The following is a 10,691-nucleotide window of genomic DNA, read 5'->3' on the forward strand; positions in this document are numbered from 1 at the left end:
CACCATTCTATTCTCTGTCCCTATAAATCTGACTACTCTGGATACCTCATGTAAGTGGAATCACACGGGATTTGATTTTTTGTGACTAGCTTGTGTCATCTAACATAATGTCCTCAAAATCCACTCTGTAGCATGTGACAGGATTTCCTTCCTTCCTTCCTTTCTAAGGCTGAATAATATTCCATTGTATGGATATGACACATTTTGTTTATCCATTCCTGTTTATGGATATCTGGGTTGCTCCCACCTCTTGGCTATTGTGAATAGTGCTGTTATAAACATGGGTACATAAATATCTCTTCAAGATCTTGCTTTCAATTCTTTTGAATATACACCCAGAAGTGGGACTGCTGGGTCATATGGTAATTCTGATTCTTAACTTTCTAAAGAACCACCACACTGTTTTCCATAGGGGAAGCACTACTTTATATTCCTACCAGCAATGCAAAAGGATTCTAGTTTCTCCACATCCTTTACAACACTTGTTATTTTCTAGCTTTTTGTTTGGAGCTATCCTAATAAGTACAAGGTGACATTTCACTGTGGTTCTGATCGGTGACACTGAACATTGTTTCATACGCTTGTTGCCCATTTGTATATGTTCATTGCCCATTGTGAAATTGGGATATATGTGGTGCCTGGCTGGCTCAGTTGTAGAGTGTATCATTCTTGATCTCAAGGTCATGATCTCAAGCCCCATGCTGGGTGTGGAGCCTACCTAAAACTAAAAAAAGGAAAAAATAAAATCGGGATGTATGTTTTTTGTTGCTGTGTCGTAAGACTTCTTTATATAATGTGGATATTACAACGTTATTTGATATATGATATCCTTGGGTTGTTTTTTCACTCTGCTGCTTAAGCAAGTTCAGTTTTAGTCTATGCTCATGAATGGCAGTGTAGTCTGGAGCAGCTTGCAAGTAGTCTGGCCAGACATGGAGCTCTCTTTCATCCTAAGTACACTAATAAGAATGAGCCAGGACATCTTTAACTTGGGACCCTTCAGGTCTTAGGTACTCTGATTCACTATGATACCAAAAAATCATCCCCATGCCTTTACTTTGAACCAGAACCAGCCAACTTGAGGTTTCTGGGCTGCAGAATTAGAAACAGCATCAAGACTGCATGAGTAAGTGGGAGTCATGGAAATAGATTCACCCGATTCAGGCTTTGCATTGTCTAGTGCCTGCCACTAGAAAACAGAAATCAAACACAATTTCAGTATCTATTTTGCAATCAACACTGCTCTTTTCCACTTCAAACGGTAGTTCAGTTCAGCTTCTTTGAATCTCCATGTTTATTCTGAGAGGATAAAATATCCCAACTCTAGAGATACTAATGATTTCCAGTCAAATGTATGGAGAGTTAGTTAATTCATGACTTAGTCTAAAATGCACATAATACTTGCTCCGAAAACCCTTGCTGATTCTGTATTAGTGGATGAAAACACCATGGCTCAGTGTATTTGCTAAAATATCCTATTTGAAGAGGTAACTTTCTGATGTATAGAAGGTCTATTTCCTCTCCCAAATATTACTGTCTTTTGAAAAAATTTAGGAAGCCTATGTATGCTATTTTTCTGGTCTTCACAAAAAGAAAGTGGGCAAGTTAAGGACAGAGCTGCATCTGGCCAAGGAGAAGAAATGTTATAAATGCAGGATCCTAATTCTCTTCCTGATTTTTATGTTAAGTTGTTGCTATTCAAGTATTTACCCACAATGTTCATCACTGCATTACTTCTAATCATGAATGTCAGGAACAGGGATGTTTATAAATTATTTCAGCTGTAAGTAACAGGAAATCCAAACACAAGTACATTAAAAAAAAAAAAAAAAAAAGGTTCTTTCTCATCATTTCAAGAAATCCAAAGATAGGTCATTGCTGGCACTGGTTTAAACATTCTGTTTTCTCAAGGTCAAAAGCCTTGAATTTTCTTGACTTTTCCCTCATGGATGAAAGTTGGCTACTACAGCTCTAGACATCTCACTGCTCACAAAGCAGAAAGAACAGGCAAGAAATGGTACCAGTCTGGGCTATCCCATTTTATCTGGAAGGCAATATATGTACGCCTCCCTTTCCTGGAACTTCCCCCTCAACCTCAGTAATCTACACCTTACTTCCTGATGATTAGAATTGATACTAGCCCTAGTTGTAAGAAAGATGAGGAAAACAAACTATATGGGAGTATTTGGTTTTCCTATCCTACAGGCAGGTGAGTAGGAGGAAAACTGGGAATGGGTGTTGGCCTGCTGAGATCAGGGTCTGCCACAGTAAAAACCAGGAAACACCAAAATATCTGAAAATACAAGATTAACTGACTATGACGTACCAAATGAATTCTAGGTGGCTGTTAAAATTGTGGTACAGGGGTACCTGGATGGCCCATTCGGAGGAACCTGTGACTCTTGATCTTGGGGTTGTGAGTTTGAGCCCCACTTTGTATAGAGATTAAATAAATAAAACTTAAGAAAAATTGTAGTACAGAAAAATACTTAGGTGTGTGCAAAATTAGTCATAAAATCTTATGAACCAGAAAATTAACATATAAAACAATAAATAAGAAAACATCAAATTTGTTGGGGTAAAATTTACACAGTTATTAAAAACTTAAACAGAGGGTGCCTGGGTGACTCAGTTGGTTAAGCAGCTGTCTCGGCTCAGGTCATGGTTCCAGGATCCTGGGATCGAGCCCCACATCCAGCTTCCCGCACAGCAGAGAGCCTGCTTCTCTCTCCGTCTGCCTGCTGCTCTGCTTACTTGTGATCTCTATCTCTCTGTCAAATAAATAAATAAAATCTAAAAAAAACCAACAAAATTAAGCAGAGATCTTCAAAAAAACAACAAAACAAAAACCAAAACAAAACAAAAACTAGAACTCACCTTCTGAAAATACTGACTGAGGCTGGGATTTGCACATAGGTGGTTTACTCAAGACCACTCTCAGGAGCAGGGCCTGTGAGGGAAGCAGGACTGGGCAGGGGAAGGTGAACTGCAGGGCACTTACCACAGCGGCTTTAACTGGTCCCATGGGAAATTCCAAGGCTGATTGTGCCAGATTGTTACAGTTCAGGGCCTGTGCCATGCACCTCCACAACTGACCAGTCATTGGATTTCAGCTGCCCCAAGGGAGTGAACATGACCTAGGATGAGGCAGTTTCCTTCACAGAAGGCAGTTTTGGGAGAAATGCAAGTGTGAGTCGTCAGCAGCCAAGACTCCTGGCCGCTGTATCTTGGGATCTGGGCAGCTCACTACAGCATCCACTAGAAATGTCAACAACGATTATCTCTGGGTTTGGGGATTAAGGTTGGTTTTCTCTTTCTCTTTTTTATGTTTTCTAAATTTCCCACAACTAACAGAGTATTGTCCTAAGGATTAAATGAGTTAATTCAAATGAAGCACTTAGCACAATTTCTGGAATACATTAAGTACTGAAATTTAGTTATAATTATTTTTTATGTAGAAATATATACACATAAAACATTATAAAGAAAAAGCATACATGTGAATATTGTCAAGAAGAAAGTATGAAATAATTATAGACCTTGCCATTCGTTCTGGCTTATTTTGTTTCATCCATGAAATTCTTTCTTATGCTATTGCTTCTTTCTAACACTGTCCCTCTGAACTTCTTTTTTTTTTTAAGATTTTATTTATTTATTTGACAGACAGAAAGAGATCACAAATAGGCAGAGAGGCAGGCAGAGAGAAAGGGAGAAGCAGGCTCCCCGCTGAGCAGAGAGCCCGATGCGGGACTCGATTCCAGGACCCTGAGATCATGACCCGAGCTGAAGGCAGCGGCTTAACCCACTGAGCCACCCAGGCGCCCCACCCACTGAACTTTTTATAATGCTGGAAATTCAGGTACAGTGCCATCCAGGATAGTAGCCACTAGCCATGGGTGGCTACTGAGCATTTGAAATGTGCCTAATGCAAATGAAGAACTGAATTCCAAATTTTATTTACTTTCAACTCATTTAAATGTAAATAGCCACATATTGCTAGTGGCTACCAAATATTGGACAATGCAGCTCCATACCAATATTAGCCAAAAGAACAGATCCGAAATATTCTTTCTCTCTTTAAGCTTGGATTAATTTCTTAACCCATCACCCTAATACATATATTATATATACATATATATGTATAAATAATTATATATGTATAAATGTATTATCCATATACATATATACATTTATACACATATATACATACACATTATATATTTATACATATCATACACATATATATGTCTAATCTCCTAATCTTTATTTCAAAGTCATGTTATATTAATATGTGCAGAAAAACAAAATGGGAAGTTAATTAATTGTAACAAAAAGTGGCATGTGTTTTTTTTTTGTGTGTGTGTGGGGGAGATGGTTTGCTTTTTTTTTTTTTTTTTGGTCAGACTTTTTTCTTTTTAAGAATTTATTTATTTGTTTGACAGAGAGAAATCACAAGTAGGCAGAGAGGCAGGCAGAGAGAGGAGGGAAGCAGGCTCCCCACTGAGCAGAGAGCCGGATGTGGGGCTCAATCCCAGGACCCTGAGATCATGACCTGAGCCGAAGGCAGAGGCTTTAACCCACTGAGCCACCCAGGTGCCCCATAGACTTTTTTTTTTAAGTAATCTCTCCACCCAACATGGGGCTCAAACTCACAACCCTGAGATCAAGAATAGCATACTCTTCCAAATGAGACAGCCAGGGGTCCCTGGTCAGACTAGTTTTTATTTTTTTTTTTACATACAACAAGGAAGGTAATTTAGCTGAAAGTTAGGTGCTGAAGAGCTATATAATGTATCACTACTTGTCTGGTATTTTTTAGTAAATAATCTGAAAAGAAAATGAAGGAGGTTGTCCCATATCAGATATCTGGTTCCTCTTGGTAAGCCGAAAAAGACTTCTCCCTGAAATCATAACTTTCAACCATTCTGTCAACACAGGAAGGAAGATACCTACAGAAAAAATTTGAAAATGCCTGAATAACAACGTGGTGGGAGGCATTCATATGGGGGATAAGTTACTCACAACATCCATGCTCAAGGCAGGAAAGAGACCCAGATCTTGGTTTGCATCCCAGCCCTGTCAGTTACTGCGTGTATTTTGGACACATTGCTTAATTACTACACAAAGGGTGATAACCACACCTCTGAAGGTTTGTTGGAAGATCACTGAGATGTGCAGCACCTGGCATACAGTAACTGCTAAATCAATGAGTTTTATTATTATGTCAATATTATGTCAAGAAAATAGAACAGCAAAAGGGAAATGAGCCCAAATAATATAAAATCTGTGCAATAATTAACTGGCATAATCATTAAGTTGTAAAATTATTGCTGGTGTATGTTACCTTATGTGTCTATCAACCACACATAAAATTTAGTTCACTCTTTATCAGATAAATGACAAGAACAGATGCTTGAATAAAGGAATGAATCATTACCTTGTCCTCTTGCTAATGTTCTTTTGCCCCCAAAATGCACTGTTACCACTAAAATGGTTTTGTCACTGGTACTGTCACTAGGGAAATTTTCAAAGAAGTGGTAAAGAGCAGTATCAAATCAATAGTCTTGAACAGAATTGTTTTTCTAGACTTAAGAAACTAAAACTAAGATACAACATTTTTTTTAAAGATTTTATTTTTTAAAAAACTTTTTACTTAGGGGCGCCTGGGTGGCTCAGTGGGTTAAAGCCTCTGCCTTCGGCTCAGATCCCGCATCGGGCTCTCTGCTTGGCGGGAAGCCTGCTTCCTCCTCTCTCTGACTGCCTCTCTGCCTACTTGTAACCTCTGTCTGTCAAATAAACAAATTTTTTAAAAATCTTAAAAAAAAATTACCTATTTATTTAAGAGGGAGAGAAAGGGCGAGCAGTCAAAGCAAGAGAGCACAAGGGACAGGGAAAGGCAGAGGGAGAGGAGAAGGGAGAGGGAGAGGAAGAAGCAGATTCCCCACTGAGCAGGGAGCATGATGCAGGGATCCATCCCAGGGCTAGGGGGTCATGGCTTGAGCTGAGGGCAGACACTTAACTGACTGAGCCACCCAGGCAATCCTTAAGATTTTATTTTTTAAGCAATCGCTACACCCAATGAGGGAGTCAAACTTACAACCCTGAGCTCAAGAGTCACACGCTTTTCCAAATGAGCCAGACAGAGGCCCCAAGAAACAACTTCTTGAGCAGTATTATAAAGGAACACATATGGGCTTCCATCCTTAGACACTTTTAAGCAGACAATGCTCCAGCTGGAAAAGTCATCCTCATCTGTGGTAGCCAGCCCCCAGGATAGCCTCTACTGACCCTTACTCCCCAGCACATGCCCTTCATTACTCTCCTGCCCAAATTCAATCCAGGCTGGCCCTGAACATGGCTGACGTGATGTTTGAGTTCCAAGGTTGTGTTATAAAAGGCACTTCAGCTTGTGCTTTGGTCTTTCAGATTGATCACTTGCTCTAGAAGAAGCCAGTTGCCATGCTGTGGGAACACTCAAGCTGTCTGTGGGAAAGCCCATGTGGCCAACAGTCTAAGCCAACTTGCCAGACATGTGAGAGAACTGCCTTGGAAGTGGATTCTCCACTCCAGATTAAGTCTTCAGACAACCACAGCCCTAGCCTACATCTGACTGCAATCTTATGAGACTGAAACAGAAATGCCCAGTTGAAACCCACCTGAATTCCTGACTCCAAAATTGAGTGAGAAATAATACATCACTTCCATCGTTTGAAGCCACTAAGTTGGTTTTTTTGTTTGTTTGTTTTTGTTTTTGTTTTTTTTTAAATATTCTCCAAGCCCAATGTGGGGCTCAAACTCATGCAGCAGGCTCTACTGAATGAGCCAGTCAGGCTCCCCAAATACTTTTTTTTTTTTAAGATCTTATTTATTTGAGAGAGACAGAGCATGAGCAGAGGGAGGGGGGGAAAGAAGGAAAGACTCCCCTCTGAGTGCAGAGCCATATGTGGGCTCAATTCTAGGACCCTGAGATCATGACCTGAGCTGAAGGCACACACTTAGCTAACTGAGCCACCCAAATACTTTTTTTTTTTTTAAAGTAAACTCTACCCCAATGTGGGGTTTGAACTCATCACCCCAAGATCAAAAATCACAAGCTCTACCGATTAAACCCACTTAGCCCCCTTGGTGTGTACTTCTGGGGTTATTTGATATGCAGCAAAAGATAGCTAACATATCATCAATAACAGCTGCTTTTTTACTACTGTCCAAAGTATCCTGCTTATAGGCTGAACCACATGATCATTCCAGATAACTTCTTTATAGCTTTAATTTTTAACAGGTTGACATGTCACTAACTCGATGTCTTTTCCTATAAAATTCTTTTTTTTTAAAGATTTTATTTATTTGAGAGAGAGAGAGAGCACAAGTAGGCAGAGACAGGCAGAGAGAGAGGGGGAAGCAGGCTCCCCGCTGAGCAGAGAGCCCGATGCAGGGCTAGATTCCAGGACCCTGAGATCATGACCTGAGCTGAAGGCAGAGGCTTAACCCACTGAGCTACCCAGGACCCCTTCCTATAAAATTCTTTAAAAAAATTTTTTTGGGGGGGGGACCTGGGTGTCAGGTTCTCCCTGTTTGGCTCAGGTCATGATCTCAGGGCTCTGGGATTGAGACCCACCTCGGACTCTGTTCAGCGGGGACTCTAATTCTCCCTCTCACTCCCACTGTGCTCCCCTCCCCCTCTCTCAAAGAAAATCTTAAAAAAATTTTTTAAACAAGATTTTATTCCTTTAGAGAAAGAGCGTGTGGTGGAGGGAGGGAGAGAGAGTTTCAAGCTGACTTTGCAGTGAGCACAGGGTCCCTTGCAGGGTTCAGATCCCATTATCCTGAGATCACAACCTGAGCCAAAACCAAGAGTTGGACGCTTGAATGACTGTGCCTCCCAGGTGCTTCAGCTTTTATTTATTTATACTGGAGAGAGAGTAAGAGGTATGCATATGAGCAGAGGGAAGGACAGGTGGATGGAGAGGAGCTTTTCCTATAAAATTCTTTTTTAATTTTTTTAAGATATTTATTTATTTATTTGACAGAGAGAGAGAGATCACAAGTAGGCAGAGAGAGAGGAGGAAGCAGGCTCCCTGCCAAGCAGAGAGCCTAATGAGGAACTCGATCCCAGCACCCTGAGATCATGACCTGAGCCGAAGGCAGAGGCTTAACCCACTGAGCCACCCAGGCGTCCTCCTATAAAATTCTTATGTGATGGGGCGCCTGGGTGGCTCAATGGGTTAAGCCTCTGCTTTTGGTTTGGGTCATGATCTCAGGGTCCTCGGATCAAGCCCTGCATCGGGCTCTCTGCTCAGCGGGGAGCCTGCTTCCGCCTCTCCCTCTCTGCCTGCCTCTCTGCCTACTTGTGATCTCTGTCAAATAAATAAATAAAATCTTTGAAAAAAAAATCTTATGTGACAAGGACAATTAGCCAATCAAATATTTAATGAACATCCACTAAGTTATTATTCTAGGCACTGTGCTGATTAAAAGGTATGATAATGTTATTAATAAAAACAATAGTAAAAATAATGACAGACACGAAAACTAAACATGTATTGTCTTAGTGTTCTAGACACTGTACATATATGTATACTCTCACTTAACTTAAATGTATATTGCCAAATGTTTAGCAATTTTTTATGCAATGTTTTTATGACCAGAAAGGTCATACTAAGTTACACTCCATCTGCAATGTTTAAGAACAAACTCACTGCAGATGTTTATCTACCAGCACTTAAAATTTTTCAAAAAAACCTGATAGGTGAAAAATAGAAGTTTAATCTGCATTTCTAGGATTACCAGGTCTTAAAATGTTAAGCACCTTAAAGTTCTGTCTGACATATGTTACGATGTTGGCATTGTGTTTTCTTGACATTTTTATAGTCAAGTCAACCTCTTCCTTTGTACTTTCTTCCAACCCTTTCATAATTAAAAGGCTCTTTCCTATCCCTGGATCAATTAAATTTTCGCTTGCATTTGTTTCCTAGTTTATGGTTTTATTTTTTACACATGTAGTTGTATTTTGTGGCAGGACATAGGAATTTTTCCCCCCATAATCGCTTCTCCTTCACTATTAAGTTTTTCTTTGCCCACTGATTTATGATGCCACTTTTATTAGTAGGTGATGCCACCTTTAGTAGTTCTTATATTACTTGGGTATGGTTGTGAGCTTTATAATCCTTTCTCATTGTCTGTTGGTTTCAATATTATTAGTACTATGCTTTTTTAAAAAAAAAGATTATTTATTTATGAGAGACAGCGGGGAGAGAGGCAGAGAGACAGAGAGAGAGAGAGAATCCAGTAGACTCCCTGCTGAGCACAGAGCCCCCACTAAGTGCCTTGTCTCACAACCCTGAGATCATGACATGAGCCAATATCAAGTATGGTTTAACTAAATCACCCAGGGGCCCCATACTACATTTTTTTTTATTACTAACTTCTACTCATTCATTAAAAACCATCACATTCTCCTTCTTGGAAGCCTCCCTGATTCTTCCAAAAAGATATGAATGTTGCTTCCTTTTTCACCTTCATAACATAAAATTTTCTCTTGTATCACAGTTAACAGGGTTGATTTTATCCAATTATATTTTTTATTTTATCCAATTATATTTTTGAGAAAATTATATATTTTTATCCAATTATATTTTATTTTTGTATACCTTATATTTATACAGTCATTAAAATTTGATTACTGGATTTGCATTAAAAGGTAGTGATGGCAAAACAGGTCTAGCTTGGCAAAAAAACTGAAAACACACAGTTCCTTCATTTCAACAAACATCACTGTGCTACCCCTTATCAAAAGATTATAAAGGTAAGTGAACCCTAGATTCTGCTTTAGGGAGTTCACCATTAGGGCAAAGAGACATGCGAATATCCAGGATTAAATAGTGTGTCTAGTGTAAAATAATCACACACAAAAAAGGAGAAAAGAAGAAACTGAGCAGGTAGTGGGCAGAGTTTCATTATAGTAGACACAACTATGAGCTGGCTTTATGGTGCTCCTTAAATGTCAAAGGAATTTGTAATTGATTTGAACGACAGTGCATCAGTTTAGAACCTTTAACAGAATTTACATTAATTTAACATTCTTCGGTGCTCGCTTCGGCAGCACATATACTAAAATTTATCCTTCTCTGTAGAACTTTTTAAGGAACCCTAACGTAGTTTGTGTAGCACGGCCAAGCTGAAGAGTTCTGCTTGGAAGCGGTTTCCTTAGCGCGAACGTGAGATGCTTTGCACAGGATACAGGTGCGAATAAATGCAAAGTGTGTGACTGCGTGAAAATCAGACATGGGGATAAGATATAAACCTTTACCAGTATCAGGTACTATAATCCACTCACCTGTGTTAGTTTAAAAGCTGGTGATTCCTTGATTAAAAGCTGAGATTAAAAGCCTTGATTAAAAGCTGAGAACTGATTCCTTGTGAAAGGACACAGTTCCAGCCACTAGCTTCACCGCTCAGCGCCCTGGAGGCCCAAGGCAGGCTTAAGGCAAGCCCACTCCAGATGTCAGAGCAAGAACTACTGACGTCATGTAAGCGTGACGTCACCAGCACTGACGCTGTCTCACAGGGAGGGGCCTCTCAGCTCACCTCAGAACGCAGTCAGGTCCGAGGAGCAGCGAGTTGACTGTCTTGCGTTCTGCCCCAAAGGTCCGAATGGTCAGCGCTGCGCGAACCGAAGAGCCGAAGCCGCTCCG

General features: G+C 40.1%; 1 long non-coding RNA gene across 3 annotated transcripts in view; it reads right to left on the minus strand.

Moving 5' to 3' along the window:
- The window catches only part of LOC116594024, an 84,600-nt gene extending 73,920 nt beyond the window's left edge, over positions 1 to 10,680 (minus strand). Inside the window, exons 1-3 of one of the 3 annotated variants that reach the window (XR_004287036.1) lie at positions 10,585 to 10,672; positions 2,878 to 3,137; positions 2,734 to 2,771 (exon numbers count right to left, since the gene is read on the minus strand). This is a non-coding gene — a long non-coding RNA (uncharacterized LOC116594024). Of the gene's footprint in view, positions 1 to 2,733; positions 2,794 to 2,877; positions 3,138 to 10,584 lie in introns of those variants that run through there. The other 2 variants (XR_004287037.1, XR_004287038.1) reach the window with 2 other exon arrangements.
- Positions 10,681 to 10,691: the final 11 nt, after the last annotated feature.

The sequence above is a fragment of the Mustela erminea genome, chromosome 6 (genome assembly GCF_009829155.1).
Source record: "Mustela erminea isolate mMusErm1 chromosome 6, mMusErm1.Pri, whole genome shotgun sequence".
In the NCBI taxonomy this organism is placed as follows: domain Eukaryota; kingdom Metazoa; phylum Chordata; class Mammalia; order Carnivora; family Mustelidae; genus Mustela; species Mustela erminea.